Consider the following 18,128-nt stretch of genomic DNA (forward strand, 5'->3'; position numbering starts at 1 on the left):
GACATAAATAATATTTAGCGATTTCCAAGAACAATGACAATCATTCTACATTCCTAAGATTTCAATATGTATTCTTTTTTTAAACGTTTCTTACTGCGTTCGATTCTAACAGTTTCCAAATATCATTTTCAACTTATTTGCATTTCTTACTTATGTCCCTTTTCAGAACAACTGCTGTTGTTGAAGAAGAAGAAGAAGAAAGGGAGGGTGAGAAGAAGACAAGGAAGAAGCAGATGGAGGAGAAGGAAAAGCTAATCGATAAGAGAGAAGGAAGAGGATAAGAAACAGTAGGATGAGAAAAGGAAGAAGAAGCCTTTTCGATTACATTGTCCTATCTGCTCCCCTCTCGCCTTCATGATGGCGTCAGCTCCCAGTGTGGCCGACTCGACCTTCTCTGGCTCTGTCTCTGACTGTAACTTCGAACCCTGTCTCAATATATTGAAAATCTTTCTTTATGACATCAAAGCATGCTTCGCCACACGAAATTCATTCACGTGGATTTTACCTATGTATGTCCAAACACACTTTTGACAAAGAATTCCCAATTTGAATTTTTCAATATCTAACATATTTTTTAATCATTATTTTTAAACTCGTATCGTCCATTCTTTTAACTGACATATTTAATATCTAGTTATTTCTAAAAGAATGAACAATCGACTACAGTCTTAAATTAAATATCTATCTCTGACATAAATAATATGTAGTTAGTTGCAAAAACAATGACGATCATTCTGCATTCCTAAGATTTCAATATGTATTCTTTTTTAAACTTTTCATACTGGGTTCGATTCTAACAGTTTCCAAATATAATTCTAAACTTATTTATTTTGCTCTTTTACTTACTGGGGTCTTTCCCTGTTTACATAACACTAACAGGTTCCGAAACGGATGAGCCTATCTTTTGCAAATTTCAAACAAAGCTAATTTATATATCTGGCAGTGTTCTTAGATATGTGTTGTACAGAAATTCATCTGATAAGTATCGAAAAAAAATCTAACCTTAAAAATAGTCTTCTCTTATAAATAAAAAAAAAAAAATTTACAGGGGCATATTTTACGTTACACCAGTATAACGTAAAATATTCTTTTTTTTTTTAATCTATAAGAGAAGAAAGACCAAGAGCGTCAAGCCTAAAATATCAGCTGACATTGTAAACAGACGGAATTTGATGAACGATATATATATATATATATCGAATTAGTCCATCGGCCAAATTATTCCTCGTAATATATAATATTCAATAGAGAACGGATTCTATAATAATTATTCCTCGTAATATACAGGGTGTCCGTAAAGTTACTATACAGACACCCTGTAATATATCAACAGTACAGTAAGATATGAAAACAATGAATAAATAAATAAGACTGTATAGTAACTTTACGGACACCCTGTATAATATTCAATAGAGAACTGATTCTATAATACATAGTGTCCAAAAAGTCACTGAAGGGTCGAAAATCTGTCATTTTACCATTACTGATCTTTTTTTTTTCTATTTCAGACATTCTGCAGATAAGATTTTGGAAAATAATTATGGACAAGTAAAGCATTGAACCACGTATGCAAGTTGTGAAAAAAATATCATGGAGCTTCTCATGCAATGCTTTGGCGACGACATCTCTTGCTACTGCAATGTCAAATGGCCACTACATTTCCCAGACTTAACTAGCCCCAACTTTTTCTTGTGGGGATATCTTAACGAATGAGTCCATGTTAATAAACCCCAAACCCTGCAAGAATTGAAGGAAAACATCAGGAACGAAACAAGGGAGTTAAATCGCAATCCAGAGATTCTGCAATCTGTCATGAATAATGTTTTGGGAAGAGCACAAATATGCGAAGCTGAAAATGGGCAACATTTAAAAGACATTATTTTTCATAAATAAAGACTGCTTGCATTTTGCATTTTGTTTTTAAATGTCCCAATGTTTCAGATTGTGTTAATATTACGGAAAGATATAAAAATAAAGAATCTATTTAAGCAATTCTCTATCTATATAAAAGCCAAGTACGGCCAAGGATGGAATACTGTTGCCATATCTGGGCAGGAGCTGCCAAAAACAGCCTATCATGCCTTGACAGAGTACAAAATAGACTTCGTGGTTTAGTGGGGGATGCCCTTTTCTCTACCCTGCAACCCCTCTCCCACAGAAGAGACGTTGCGAGTCTATCCTTGTTTTATCGTTATTTTCATGGCAGGTGCTCGTCTGAACTCCAATCCCTGGTCCCCCCTCGCCAATCTTTCACGAAAAACACCCGTCTAGCTGAATCCACTGTGAAAAATTTCCCCCACTCTATATCTGTGCCTAAATCAAAACGCGGATTTCATGAGCAAAGCTTCTTTCTTAGAACTGCACGCCTGTGGAACTGTTCCGTCTGCCTGCTTCCCTCCGGACTACAACTTGGATGTCTTCAAGTCTAATGTTAACAAATTCCTAATGAACCGCCCCCCCCTAATTAAACACTTCATAAAATCTCACTAACGTGATGTACTTGCAATAACCCTTATCCCTGAGTGGCTTCCGGGCTTTGATAAGTGGTGATCACTAAAAAAAAAAAAAAAAAAAAAAAAAAAAAAAAAAGTTCAAAACCCTTCAGTAACTTTCTGGTTGGTTGGTTTTGTTTTACGGCATATCAACCCTTTTCAGGTTATTTAATGCTGAATCTAGTAATTTTGACATTTTTTTTTAATAGAATATATTTGTTTTTCAAGTCAGTTTCTATTTATCCTAGAGTTGGGATCTTAACAGGTACAACCATTTCGGGCCAGAGTGGACCTGGGAGCAATGGTTACTAAGAGGTAGCTCCACACTCCCCAAAGCCCACAAACTGGGGCCTCATCATCGGATATAGTTTAAGGTCATATCCGGGATCGTGACTTTTTGGGTATGCACAATTTGCATAAATAAAGGTTTAATTGTATTGTATGACCGTGCAACGCCAGGCGTCCAGCTAGTGTATATATAAGCTGAACGTCTGTGTGTCTGGTCACGAATAGGCTCCTATATGGCTGACGATTATAGAAAACTGATCACATATAATGATAGATGTATCGAGACACAGGAATGGGTATGTTTGATCTGGCATTATGAAGATTCATTAAAATTGTGGAGCCTGCGTACGCGCCTAGTCCACAAAGTATGGAAAAAATGTAAAAATTAAAAGAAAAAAAAAAACGTTTATAAGTGTTTTTAATATAGATGTACATAATACTTTGATAAGTATGTTTTAACTTAAACAGGGATGGTATAATAAAATTGTGGGGTCTGCATTCGCGCCTGGCCTCCATAGAATGAAAATGGACACAAACTTTAATAAAGACTTTTCATATCTATCTGCATAAGTATACTTTGATAATTATGTTTCAGTTTGAAGAAATATGGTATAATAAAATTATGGGGGTGTTCGTTCGCCCCTGACCTCCATAGAATGGAAATATGTCACAAAGTTTAACAAGGTTTTTTTTAATATAGATCCACAGAATATTGTGATAATTGTTTGAGTGTGAACAGGTATGGTATAATAAATTATGGGGGTTATCTATTTTATTTTTACTTTCATCATATTTTGGTTTGGTTTTGATACCCCCACATTCGAAGCTATCTCTTCACAACCTTTCCTTTTCATAAAAGAGTCCATTTTCTGTAGGTTGCTTTTGAACCCAGTCAACGACTGGTACTTTTGCTAGTATATATATATATATATGTGTGTGTGCACGAGATCAAAGCGTTCATGTGTACCACATTAGTTAATAATTAAGTTTAAAAGTGTTACATTAACGTTGCGATCACCCTGTGATATAAATATTTTATATTCATTCCATTATTTGGACTACTGTTCTCATCCGGTGTTATTCGCACAAAATTTCGATCGATGTAACCTGCGACTTTCTTTAGCTATTTTGTCAAACTGAACTGTCAAACTCTGGAATCTATACGGAATTTCGAACGTAAACCTTTATTCAATCCACAAAGGTTGCATGGTCTCGTTTCATTAGTCATAGAAGTCTTAAATCACAGTTGTATTCTTAGTATCCCCTGCATTGAGGATTGAACCTTCAACCTCCAGAAGAGTGTAACATAACTGATTTTTACCAAATACTTTATTCGCTATGCCACATTTCATTTTAGTTTTTCAGAAATGTGTGAAAAAGACTACAAAACAGGGTAATCTTTCTGTTATACAATATCTATTTTTTTAAATTCCATTTTCACCCCAAACAAGACAGTGTCATTTTTATGTAGGGGGGGGGGGCTAATATCGGGGACCAGTAGTTGCAGGGATACTATGTAGGGAGTTAAGCAGCAAGATGTCTATTCACATTACTATTGAACTTCTGCATGTCATGAACCCGGAAGGGAGTTCCAGAGTCTAGCAGTTCTAGGGAAGAAATTATTAGAGTAGCCGGCTTTCTTACATCTAGGGATCTCTGTGTAGGTAGGAGTTGCTGCTTGTCGAGTCTGTCGGGGGGTATTTAAGTTGAGGAGGTACAAGTGCCTGTAGTTTCTCGGAGCATCCACCATTAAAATACTTGTAAAACAGGCAGAGGGATGCAACATTTCGTCAATGGGACAGTGGTTGAAGTTTGATGACAGTTCAGGACCTATCAGGTTGGCGACTCTTTTTTGAACCCTGGCCAAGTGGGAGATACTAGTAGCAGATGCACCAGCCCAAATGTGACAATACTCCATACATTTTGCCATAGTCTTTCTTGTGGTCTTCTATGAAGACTCAGACGATATCTACATCAAATGTCGAACATCCGGAACTGTATATAATGTCCGTAGACTACTTTCTCAAACCGAAGTCTATTAGTGAAGGAGCTGCCTTACGCGAATGACTGATGTCGTCGCACATTCTGAAAATGAGTTGTAACGTTTTATGAACAATTTTGAATCTGAATGTAATTCAGATTAAAGATCAACCTAAAAAAAAAAAAAAAAAAAAAAAAAAAAAGTCATCAGGGTATGATCCAGCAGCTGGGCTGTATTCTTAGTATCGCCTGCACTGAGGACTGAACCTTCAACCTCCAGAAGAGTAACTTTACAAGTGAATTTTACCAATTACTTCAAGCTACATTTGTTTTGCAGAAATGTGCAAAAACAGAAAAACAATGTTCAAATATTTTTAGAATCCTTGTAAAACAAGGGGCATTGTTTAGCTGCGATATCTATTAGAGTCGATCATTTAAAGGCCGTTAATTACATGTCTGAAAATCATAATCAAAACTTCTCCACTCAATTAGACAAATTACATTTGATTCAAAGTTATTAAGAGTTCATGTTCAGTTATTTTCAAAATAGAAAATAATGGGCAATCAACAATTTGGGGTGAAAATGTAATTAAAAAAAAAAAAATTAAAAAAACAAAAAAAAATAGAAGAGAAAAGTTAATATTTCAATGAATAAGTTTTTCACATGAGCAGACAATACTGAAAGAGTTAACAAGTTGTATATATCGTTAATATCTGCGTGCGTATGCTTAAGACTATACGTGAGTTGAGCAACAGCTACAAGACATAACAGAAGAGGAAGGGAGCCAAGTCGTGGGTTTTGGCTCACTTCGTTTAATGAAGAAAAATCTGATCTTATAGAAGGTCGATTAAAGCTGCAAAAAGGTAATTTCGAATAAATTTGTAAAACCCTCTAGTTGGTCCAAAATGATTTTATTTTAGGCGATTAAATGCAAAGATAAACAGTGGTTAACTGCCTGGATGTTCCAAATTCGAATTCAGTTCGTTCCAAAATAGAAACTTTGGATTCATATGATATGATTTTTAACGCTCAAGTGTAAACATTAATTGCTACAAACTATTAAGGATCATTCTATATGGCGTTCAATTACAAGAAATTTAATTCGCAATAAGAGGTTTGCAATACAACGTAAACTACCTGAAAAGAAAAAAAAAGAGTAACGATCAAAGTGTGGTATCAGTTCAGTTTGGAGGAATGAGCAACATCCAAACTAGTGATAGGAGAGGCTTATTGCTTAAGGCGTTCATATTTATGAGCGAGTCCCGAAAACACTAAACCGGTATTTTGCTCGTACTCAAAACTGCCCATTTTGAGAGTTAGATTTTCCGCACATTAAATACCGACCTTGTGCCAAACTTCATTCGTGTGGGAATTAAAATAAAAAATGTAGATTATAAAAATTACAATAATTATCGGAAATGGAAATTCCATGGTGCTTTCTACGCCAATCTGTAAAATTTATATCCTTTTGAAATAAAGGTTTCTTAGGGTAAAATCTATATCAATACAGTTAGAACAAAAACCTTGTGCCAAACTTTATTCGCGTGGGAATCAAAATAACAAAATAACAAAAGAACTTATATTCTCATTGTCACTTCTGATTCAAGATAATCATTTTCTGAAAATCTAAAGGTTAAATTCTACAAAATCTTTTCAGTATTTGTGGGGGGGGGGCCCTAAGAAAATGGAGCAAATTGGAAAATTACTCGGAAGTAATCAACGAGCAACTTTTATTTTCACCGGAAGTAACATATGCAGAAAAAAAGGGATTATAAAATTACAATAATTATCGGAACCTCGTGGAAATTCCATGGTGCTTTCTACACCAATCTGTAAAATTTATATCCTTTTGAAATAAAGGTTTCTCAGGGTAAAATCTGTATCAATATAGTTAGAACAAAAACATGGCTCCTAAAAGTATTTGGTCCTGGATATGACCTTAAACTATATCCAGTGGTGAGGCCCCAGCTTGCGAGCTTTGGGGAGTGTGGAGCCACCCTTTAATTACGATTGCTCCCAGGTCCACTCTGACCCGGATTGGTAGTACCTGTTAGGGTCCCAACTATGGGTTAAATAGAAACCGACTTGAAAACATATTCTATTAAAAAAAAATTTCAAAATCTTTGGATTCGGCATTAAATAACCCGAAAAGGGTTGATATGCCGTAAAATATAAAAACGGCCAACCAACCTAAAAGCATTGCACGAACACCCTTGATAATCGTTCAAATATCGAAAATTAAAAATACTGGCAGAAACACATCCAATAAATGTCACCAATTGTGCAAAAATGCAATACGCTACCAGCATTATGTTTAAGTTCTATTTTTAAGCGATTATAAAAGATTATTGTACAGTGCTTATGGCAGCCATGTTTTTTTTTTATTCTAACTGAACAAAATGGACATGAGATTAGTTTTAGACCAAAAAACGCTTTAATATGTATTCTTTTTTAGAAATGTTATTTCAATATATACCGTTTTTATTTAATGTTACAAGTATTACAGAATTTTTTTTTTCAATTTAAAAAGAATAAAACTTGATGCATCTGTTTTATAGAGCATATAGTATACAATTTTGCTAAAACTCAGAATTACATTTTTTTTTTCATAATATTCTTTTATTCCATTGTGAATTTTCCCATTACAGCTGTTTCGTTAACAGGTTGATGAGTCCGTGAACTTGCGTTTTAGCAAAATTGTATACTCTAAAGAAATAAATATTAAATTCATTTATACAAACAAACGTCTACATATGCGCATACATGTTTCTGTAATTTCTAGTTTCAGAGAAATCACGCCATCAGACCAAGGATATCGCTAGGCCTGATGACGTGATTTCTCTGAAACGGGAAAATGCGCATATGTAGCCGTTTGTTTGTATACATGAATTTAATGTATATTTTATATAAATGAATTTACCCCCCCCCCCAAAGTGCTCAATGAGTTAACAGAGCATACATTAGACGCTTGTTTCAGTGGATGTACTTCTACAAAACGAAATCAAACTACCACTAATATATATATCCCCCCAAGCTCTGGGAAAACAGTTCCATGCTTTGTGGATGTCTTGGGGGAAGCAAAGGCTAAGAGTAAACCCTGACAAAATATGGCCTAGAGTCCGGATAGAAGGATGGTGAAGCAATGCAATAATTTTGTAGCAACTCTTACAACTATGCTGGCTCCAACTGTATTGTTTCTTTCAGCCCGACTTTGTCTGCTATACCAAGAGGGGGGACCATGGTAACTGAGAAAACCTAGGTCTCTTTATCACCCGTCCAGACCTGCGGAGAATCATCGTCTCGTGAGACAAAAAGTATGTAAAACTTTCGACAGAGGCAACGGATTTTCACGATATCAGCATCATTTTGAAGCTCGACTCTTTGGACGACAAATATCGAAAAATTGGCAAAAACTACTAATTCCTTCACCCTCAACTGGGTACATTTCTGCAGGGAGGGGTCGCTTTTTTTCGCCGATATTTTCGAAAGTCATCGCCTCTTTTTGATTAATTTGAACCTACTTCCGGTTTGACGATGGGCGCATTTTTTTTTTTTTTTTCACTTTTTCCTCTTCCGCGGTACGGGTTCGAGCCTGCCTGTCTACTACCACATTTTTTTGGCGTTCGCAATTTCCCCCTCTTTTTTTTTTTTTTGCTCAACCAACACCCTTACTCACACCCCCATTTTCTTTTCGCTTTCGCGTCACGAATTCGAGCCTGTCTGCCTACTACAACTTTATCTGGGTAATAGAATTATTCATTTTGCCTTTGGTAATATTTGTTTTATTGTCTCTTTGTTTCGTTGCCTCTTGTTAAACATGGCCATTAAATTTTATTAGATCTATATCTATAAAAGTGAAATTGTGTGTGTGTGTGTGTGTGTGTGTGTGTGTGTGTGTGTGTGTGCGCGCGCACGCGCATTTCCCTATTAAACTACTGTTATATTTTCATTCTACGGTATTGAGATTTGGGAAAAATCTTTCTAATCTGTTTTCGACCAGAAATTTGGCTGTCAAGAGGTCAAAGTTCAACGATTTTACCTTTGAAAACTCTACCAAACTCCTCCGCCAATTTTAGGTCTAAACACTTGAAATTTTAGATGTAGGTTACTTGGACATGGATCAAACTTTTTTAATTTGATTTGATCCTAAAACAATAAATGTTAAGGTCAAAATTGGGGTCAAAGTTAAAAAAATTTGACCCCAACATTTGAAATTTTACATAAAGTATATTCAGACATAGGGCAAGATCTAAATCGAGGTTTGGCCGAAAATTTGGCTTTCAAGGGATTATAGTTCAAAAGATTTTATCTTTGCGGTCTCTAGCAAACTATTCAGCTAATTTTGAGTCTAAACATTTGAAATTTTAAATAAAGGGTATAGAGACACGTAGTAAGCATTTTAACGAGTTTTTGGGCGAACATTTGGCTGCAGACTCTACCAAACTCCTTCGCCAATTTTGGGTCTAAACACTTGAAATTTTAGATGTAGGTTACCTGGACATGAGTCAAACACACACACATATATATATATATATATATATATATATATATATATATATATGTGTGCACATAAAGTTATGAACAGTACATAGGTCCCGAGCAAAGATGGCCTGAATGGCTGGTGTAAATTAAAAAATATTTGGTGCTGTGGGGCCGAATATAAACGCAATGTTTTTAGTGATGTGTTCTTGTTCGAATAAAGGACGAAATTTCGGGTTCGCTGTAAAACAAGGCTTCGAAAACAAGTGACATGGTAAGGAAGGGGGACAACGATGAAGTAGTTATTTCAAGATTTTGTGTACAGACAACAAAACTTAAAAGTAGTCAAAAACAAAAAAAGTGTTACCAAAGGCGTTTTGTATTAACTTATATTAAAGCGTTTATTTACTTCACAATAAAGGTAGTGCAAAGCTTGTTGAGTTTAAACTCGAAAGTTGCTATAATTGCTAAAAAAAAAAAAAAAAAAAAAAAAAAAAAAAAAAAATGGTACAAACCCAACCAGTAAGTGACATGCTGATATTAATTGGGTTTCTACTAGTATTGTTTAATTTTCGATCGATTATCAGGACTTTCTAGTTGACCGTCTAATTTCAGTCATTTGTCTTGTTCTAACTTACGACTTGGCACTATTTTTTTTTTGTTTTTCAAATTAAAATCTTTAAAGCAAGTTAAAAAAAAAAAAAAAAAAAAAAAAAAAAAAAAAAAACTTATCCAGGTAGATAAAAGAGCAATTTATCCTGCCTTTGGTAATATTTATTTGTTGAGCATATGTTTTCTGGCCACTTTTGTTGCATTTACTGCCAAATGTCAAAGATTTTATATAATTAAAAAGAAAGGTAACATTAGAATAAGAAAAGATTGCTTGTAGAAAAGAGGGTTAGGGTTGTCATCTTGACTGAGGTTTTGTCACGAAAATACCCACAACAAACCCGAAAAGCAGCAAAGTCCCACCCCTACACAGAAATCCCTAGATGTAGGAAGGCATTCTACTCTGATAGCTTCTTCCCCAGAACTGCTGGACTTTGAAATTCTCTTCCTGCTTCCCCAACTGTACTGACATGCAGAAGTTCAAGTATAATGTGAACAGACATCTTGCTGCTCAACTCCCTGCATAGTATCCCTGCAACTTAGGCCCCTGATAGTAGCCTCCTACATCAAAGTCGCAATGTGCCTTGTTTGGGGTGAAAATGGAATAAAAAAAAAATACACCAGAGAGCATGCTTTATCTCTAAAAATCTACAATTCGCCCATACATATATTGTTGCCACATCTGGGTCGGTGCATCTGCCATTAGTCTCCCTCTTGGCCACGGTTCAAAAGAATCTCAAATCTAATAGGCTATCGACTATTGGCCAAGCTCCAACTTCTGACCCACTGCCGCAATGTTGCATCACTGTTTTACAAGTACTTGAATGGAATATGCTCTGATGAACTCCTAGCACTTGTGCCCCCCCCCTCGACAAGCAGCAAAACCCCACCCCATCACTTAAGGTCTATAGATGCCGGAAAGATTTCTACTCTAGTAGTTCCCCGGACTGCTAGTCCTTGGAATTCCCCTCCCGTTGCCTACTTCCTCAGCTGTACCGACATGCAGAAGTTTAAATATAATGTGAACATATTTCGCTGCTCAACTCCCCACGAACCCCTGGGATACAACAAGAAGCACCATGGACCCAAAATAGTTATGATGTCCAAGCATATGTGATCTTGCTACAACACACACACACATACATACATGCCTATATCGGTGTACGCATTGTTAATAAATAAACACTTCTTTTTCTCCAGAAACGAACATCTTTCGCTTCCCTATTAACGCGACATTCATTTAACACGACGTGGAGTTCCTAACCTTTTTCGTCTCGTTCATACTTATGGACTGACTATTAATAAGTTTTCTTTCCCATTCTTTATTAAGATCGAAAATAATCATTAAAAGTTTAAATGTTAGAATGAGGCTCTTCATGTTCTATCATAGTAACAAGTAAGTTCTTGCGGTTTTTAACTTTTAAATTCAGACGAACATATCTCGGCTCAAACTTAAAATTATTGATCGAAATAAGCACCATCAGAATCAACACACTTTTGCCAACACAAAACAAATGTATTTATGCCAGTAACATAAAAAATCTTGCGTTCTGGTGGCGATGAAGTCGCTGAAAACGTTTTTGATATCGCTGAGGGTTTTGAAGCGTTTCTTACACAAGAAGTTGCTTCAAAAAGTGGTAGTTAAGAGGACTTCTGATTATGGCTTTAAGTTTTGAAGCCGAATTTGTTCAATTTCTGCAGGGGTGGTTTAACAACGTGCGGTCAGGTTTTGTGGACAAGGTTAATTGTTGCTCTCGAAGTTTCTGGTGCATTTCATCTATTTGTTGGCAGTACTTCGCTGTAATGGTTTCGCCTGCATTCAGAAAACTAATTAATGAGATCAGTTGCAAACCACCAAACAGTCAGCATCGCCTTTTGGTGCAACTCTGACATCGGAAAGACTAAGCTGAGCGTCGCCGGTTGTCGTAAATAACACTTTTCATAGAAAGTCATAACCCAGTCGAGAAACTGGTCTTTCTTGTTGAGTAAAATGGAAGACGACACTTTATAACGGCTTTTATTTTGCTTGTCGTTCAATTCGTGAGGCACCCAGTCATTAATTTTTTTCTTTCCAATTACTTTCAAGTGATTGAAAATCGTCGTATACGTTACGTCTAATTCAGAAGCAAGTTCTTGGACAGCTGTGCGTGGATTGGCTTCAACTAAGACTTAATTGATCGTTGTCAACATCCGATGACACTACGCTCATCAATTTCTTAAACCACCATTGTGCTGGGCGTTCAATAGTAGTTCCTGTGCCAAACGCTTCGTTGATATCGCGAGCCGTCTCGGTAGCATTTTGGTCTAGCTTGAATTGAAATAAGAAAACTGAATTTACTTTTTTCCATCTTATATTCAACGTTCTGAAAAAAACTGTACTGACCAAAGATTTAGGCCACAAAAGCAAAATTAATACTACCATTCCCTTTTGCATTATATTAAATCTTCCTTTCCCTACAGTGAAAAAGAGACAATTCTGATTCTTTAGCTTTCCTCTCGCCGGGTGGTCCTGCTTGCTGACCCGTCCCCCACCGCCTGCTATCGTCCAGAGAGACGAGGGTAGGTGTGGGTGTCCTTTATAACGACTACAGTCAGAGAGAGTTCATGCGACTCAGTCCAGTACGCACGCGTTTATAAAAACTGCTACATAATGTATCTTACCCATGTTTCGCAGTGTTAACTTAAAAATAAAATAATCATTCAAGTTAGTATTTGTGTTGTGTCTTATTCATATGAGATAACAGCAACTATTTACAAAACAATTGTTTTAAAACGATTGTAATTTAAACGATTAGACGGAGTGAAAAACGCTCTTTAAAATGATATATAAAGTAAAGGTATTATAACGAAAACTTGTTTAACATCAAAATAAAAAATTCCACAAGAACTTCAACTTAATACAACACCAGTCATCTTTAAATCTCAAACAAAAATGATCTGAGCGATTGAGACAAGAGCTTAGATGACCAACAGACGAATCACCCATTTTATAATTGAGCTACAAATGAATCATTTGTAAGCCTTAGGCCGATAGGTTGAATTAGCTCCACGGCATTTGTTTTTCCAATCCCGGGTAATGCTGGATATACTTGCTAGTTTGTTAAAATGCAGCCTCAAAATAAGAAAGCGAACGAAACAAAGACACGTGTGCGTGCGAAGCCTTTTAACTGTCAGTCATGTCTTTAAACTTTGAGTAAACGTCAACCTTTCCCAGGGAAGCAGCTTTTGATAAAATATTTACGCAATCCACTATTTCCGGCTTGATCTTTTTCGAAAGAAAAACGACTACCATCCCTCCTCCTCCTCCTCATTCCCTTTTATTTCCGATATGTTTTCATAAATGATAAATAAGTGATAATGTCGCTTGAAGAAAGGCCAATTACACTTCGTCAAACCAGTTTCATTGCTTTTTTTTGCGAGAAGTATATTAACGTCTTCTAGTATTTATATTGTAAGTTGTATATTTGGTTTAGAATAGACTTATTTAATACAAACAACTTCTATGTGGGGGGGTAGAAAGAGAAACGTAAGAGGAAGACAGACGAAAGACAGACAGACAGACGAAAGACAGACAGACAGACAGACGAAAGACAGACAGACAGACAGACGAAAGACAGACAGACAGACAGACGAAAGACAGACAGACAGACAGACGAAAGACAGACAGACAGACAGACGAAAGACAGACAGACAGACAGACGAAAGACAGACAGACAGACAGACGAAAGACAGACAGACAGACAGACGAAAGACAGACAGACAGACAGACGAAAGACAGACAGACAGACAGACGAAAGACAGACAGACAGACAGACGAAAGACAGACAGACAGACAGACGAAAGACAGACAGACAGACAGACGAAAGACAGACAGACAGACAGACGAAAGACAGACAGACAGACAGACGAAAGACAGACAGACAGACAGACGAAAGACAGACAGACAGACAGACGAAAGACAGACAGACAGACAGACGAAAGACAGACAGACAGACAGACGAAAGACAGACAGACAGACAGACGAAAGACAGACAGACAGACAGACGAAGACAGACAGACAGACGAAAGACAGACAGACAGACGAAAGACAGACAGACAGACGAAAGACAGACAGACAGACGAAAGACAGACAGACAGACGAAAGACAGACAGACAGACGAAAGACAGACAGACAGACGAAAGACAGACAGACAGACGAAAGACAGACAGACAGACGAAAGACAGACAGACAGACGAAAGACAGACAGACAGACGAAGAAGACAGACAGACGAAAGACAGACAGACAGACGAAAGACAGACAGACAGACGAAAGACAGACAGACAGACGAAAGACAGACAGACAGACGAAAGACAGACGGACAGACGAAAGGACAAGACAGACAGACGAAAGACCAGACAGACAGACGAAAGACAGACAGACAGACGAAAGACAGACAGACAGACGAAAGACAGACAGACAGACGAAAGACAGACAGACAGACGAAAGACAGACAGACAGACGAAAGACAGACAGACAGACGAAAGACAGACAGACAGACGAAAGACAGACAGACAGACGAAAGACAGACAGACAGACGAAAGACAGACAGACAGACGAAAGACAGACAGACAGACGAAAGACAGACAGACAGACGAAAGACAGACAGACAAGACAGACAGACAGACGAAGACAGACAGACAGACGAAAGACAGACAGACAGACGAGAAGACAGACAGACAGACGAAAGACAGACAGACAGACGAAAGACAGACAGACAGACGAAAGACAGACAGACAGACGAAAGACAGACAGACAGACGAAAGACAGACAGACAGACGAAAGACAGACAGACAGACGAAAGACAGACAGACAGACGAAAGAGAGACAGAAGAAGACAGACAGACAGACGAACGACAGACAGACAGACGAAAACACAGACAGACAGACGAAACACAGACAGACAGACGAAACACAGACAGACAGACGAAACACAGACAGACAGACGAAACACAGACAGACAGACGAAACACAGACAGACAGACGAACACAGACAGACAGACGAAAGACAGACAGACAGACGAAAGACAGACAGACAGACGAAAGACAGACAGACAGACGAAAGACAGACAGACAGACGAAAGACAGAAAGACAGACAGACGACAGACAGAAAGACAGACAGACGACAGACAGAAAGACAGACAGACGACAGACAGAAAGACAGACAGACGACAGACAGAAAGACAGACAGACGACAGACAGAAAGACAGACAGACGACAGACAGAAAGACAGACGACAGACAGAAAGACAGACGACAGACAGAAAGAAAGAAAAAGAGACGAAAGAAAAAGAGACGAAAGAAAAAGAGACGAAAGAAAAAGAGACGAAAGAAAAAGAGACGAAAGAAAAAGAGACGAAAGAAAAAGAGACGAAAGAAAAAGAGACGAAAGAAAAAGAGACGAAAGAAAAAGAGACGAAAGAAAAAGAGACGAAAAGAAAAAGAGACGAAAGAAAAAGAGACGAAAGAAAAAGAGACGAAAGAAAAAGAGACGAAAGAAAAAGAGACGAAAGAAAAAGAGACGAAAGAAAACGTATTGATTTTGGAAGTTTCATCTGCTTCTTGAAACGAGACACCGATTTAATTTTTACGATATCAATTGAAAAAAAACTGACAGAACTGAAAGATTATTTTTTTTTTTTTATTGAAGCACAAACCGTCTTTGAAATAACCGGATTTTTTAAATAGACTTTTGAATTGCAAACTAAATGACATATTTTACGACTGGATACGCTCTCACACGATTGTTATAGCTAAAAGATCGATTTAACCGGCGTTGCCCGGATGGAGACATTGTCAAATCGGGGTGGGGTGGGGGCTTAGAAACAAAAGAAAAAAATCATTTCACTTTCACATGCTAATCAATTCTGCTATATTAAGTTACGCGCAGGCGAGAAATAAAGACTAACAGTACGGTGGATAAGACAGACCTCCGTTAAAAATTTCCGGGATCGAAAATGACGTCATACATTTTGGGGCAAGCAAGATATAGCAAAAAAGTTAGGCTGTCGATAATAGTTTTCCTTTTTTTTCTTTTAATATTAGAAAACCAAATGTTATGAAATATTTTATTAAACGATTAAAATCGTTTTTCTAGAACTTTCTATGTAATACAACTTTTCAATGAAAACTTGACATTATTTCATTTTTCTGCTGGTATTAATATTTGGTTTTCTAATATTTTCAAATTGAGCTTACAGAAATATACAGAGTGATCCGAAAGTCACTCCCTATTCTAAAAGCACTAATTTATTCAAATACTGTAATATGTTTCTCAATTTTTGTCTTTTTTTTTCATTTTTTAAAAAACTTTTTCTTCTAGGGGATGGTACATCCAACCAGATGTCTGACATTTACCCCTATTTTAGTGAGTCCAACCAAGAGATCTTTTCATGATTCTAGCTGTCCCTTTCAGTGCAATCGTTTGTATTTCACTTGCACTTGGTTCACCGGGTATGCTTGCTATGTACTTTTTAAAGTTCTTTTTCATAAGCCCAGTTGCTCCTATGATGACTGGTATAATTGAAACGTCTTTTAATTTCCAATTTCGTTTCATATCATACATAAGTCCCTGATACTTTCTTTTCCCTCTCAGCTCTGTTAAGCCCTGTATGTTACTTAATGTGTGGTAATTAAATCTATGTTTTTATTTTCTTTTCAGATCTGTTATATGAATTTGGTTTTTAATCGCGAAGGGAGATATACGTGAAGTTATTAGTTCCATCCCGTAAGAGTTTCTTGTGAAATCAGTTGATGCGGTTCATGGTCGACTTGAAAAGCTGGTGGCGAATGCTGATGCTCATATTTAATCTATACTATTAATAAAATTCTAAATATATATATATATATATATATACACACACACCAATAAAACTTTCGAACGGATGCACCGAATTGAAAAATTCTTTTTCCCTCTGAAAGGTACGAGTCCCTAGATTGTCCTTATGTATATATGGTTCGTAACGAACAATGCAGAGGCACACAAAAAGCCAGAAATAAGGGGTTTTGGGCCGTTTCGTAAACTTGTCAAAAAAGTTATCTGCCCATGTCAACGGAATTTAGCACTGTCTGTATAGAGTCGCGGTAACAGCCTTTGGCATACAGACAGGACTTGTGGCGCAATGGATAACGCGTCTGACTACGGATCAGAAGATTCCAGGTTCGAATCCTGGCAAGTTCGTAATAATTTTAACCATCATTTTATCCAACGTTTACTCATTATCTTTACCCTTAGTTAGGGTATTTTTGTTTTTTCAGTGATTTTGTTTTGTGCATATGGGAATTTTCCCATACTCCAAGTTCACAAGGTAAGCGTTGATGGTAAGACGATGTTGAGTGTACTTGTTGAGTGTACTCGATTTTATGTTGGATTTGGAATTGTGTGTGCCGATGCGGCACAACCGCTAGTTTTAAATAAAAGTCGATATATTATACTTTCTTATTCATTAATCGGAGAAATTATACTTCAAAAATATATTATGTTTTTTTTTTTTTTTTTTTTTTTTTTTAGAATAGGGAGTTAGTTTCGGATCACTCTCGAGATAGAAGTTTAGTCACAAGATTGGGAAAATTTTTGTAAGTTTTGAAAACGTTACAAATGACATTATCTTGTCTGTTTAGCAATATGATGGCTAAGACATTAATTGGACTTGTGTTACTATCTCCGTTAAAAGTTTCTTGGATCGAAAATGTTATACACTTTGGGGCAAGTAAGACATGGCTTAACGTTCACAGAAAAGATGAGTTGAAACAGATACATTGAGATCATTGCCAAGGCTGCTGCGAAGAAGATGAGCTCTCTATCGTGCTAGAAAGTTACTTATGCCTGAAAGTATTCTGTACCTCTACAAAGCCACCATTCGCCCATGTATGGAGTACTGCTGTCAGATTTTGGCTGGTACATCTGCTACTAGTCTCTTGCTCCTAGACAGGGTCCCAAAGAGAGTCGCAAACCTGATAGACCCCGAACTGCCATCTAAGGTACAGCCTCTGTCCCATCGACGAAATGTTGCATCCCTCTGCCTGTTTTACAAGTATTTTAATGATGGATGCTCTGATAAACAAGCCCATGTACCCTCGCGACGAAAATAACCCCGACAAGCAGCAAAGCCCCACCCCTACACAGATCCCTAGATCTAGGAAGGCCTTCTACTTTAATAGCGTCTTCCCCAGAATTGCTACACTTTGGAATTCTCTTCCGGTTTCCTACTTCCCAACTGTACTGACATGCAGAAGTTCAAG

At 37.1% G+C, this 18,128-nt stretch overlaps 1 protein-coding gene and 1 non-coding gene across 2 annotated transcripts in view; one reads left to right on the forward strand and one right to left on the reverse strand.

The window, feature by feature from the left end:
- LOC145258346 (uncharacterized) overlaps window positions 1–18,128 on the reverse strand; it is a gene marked incomplete in the record, with an annotated part of 299,186 nt that overhangs the window by 193,977 nt on the left and 87,081 nt on the right.
- Window positions 16,995–17,067, forward strand: Trnar-acg (transfer RNA arginine (anticodon ACG)). The gene has a single exon. It is a non-coding gene; the product is annotated as a tRNA-Arg (tRNA).

This window comes from Euprymna scolopes, chromosome 33 (assembly GCF_053919585.1).
Source record: "Euprymna scolopes isolate OS-2025 chromosome 33, ASM5391958v1, whole genome shotgun sequence".
NCBI lineage: Eukaryota > Metazoa > Mollusca > Cephalopoda > Sepiida > Sepiolidae > Euprymna > Euprymna scolopes.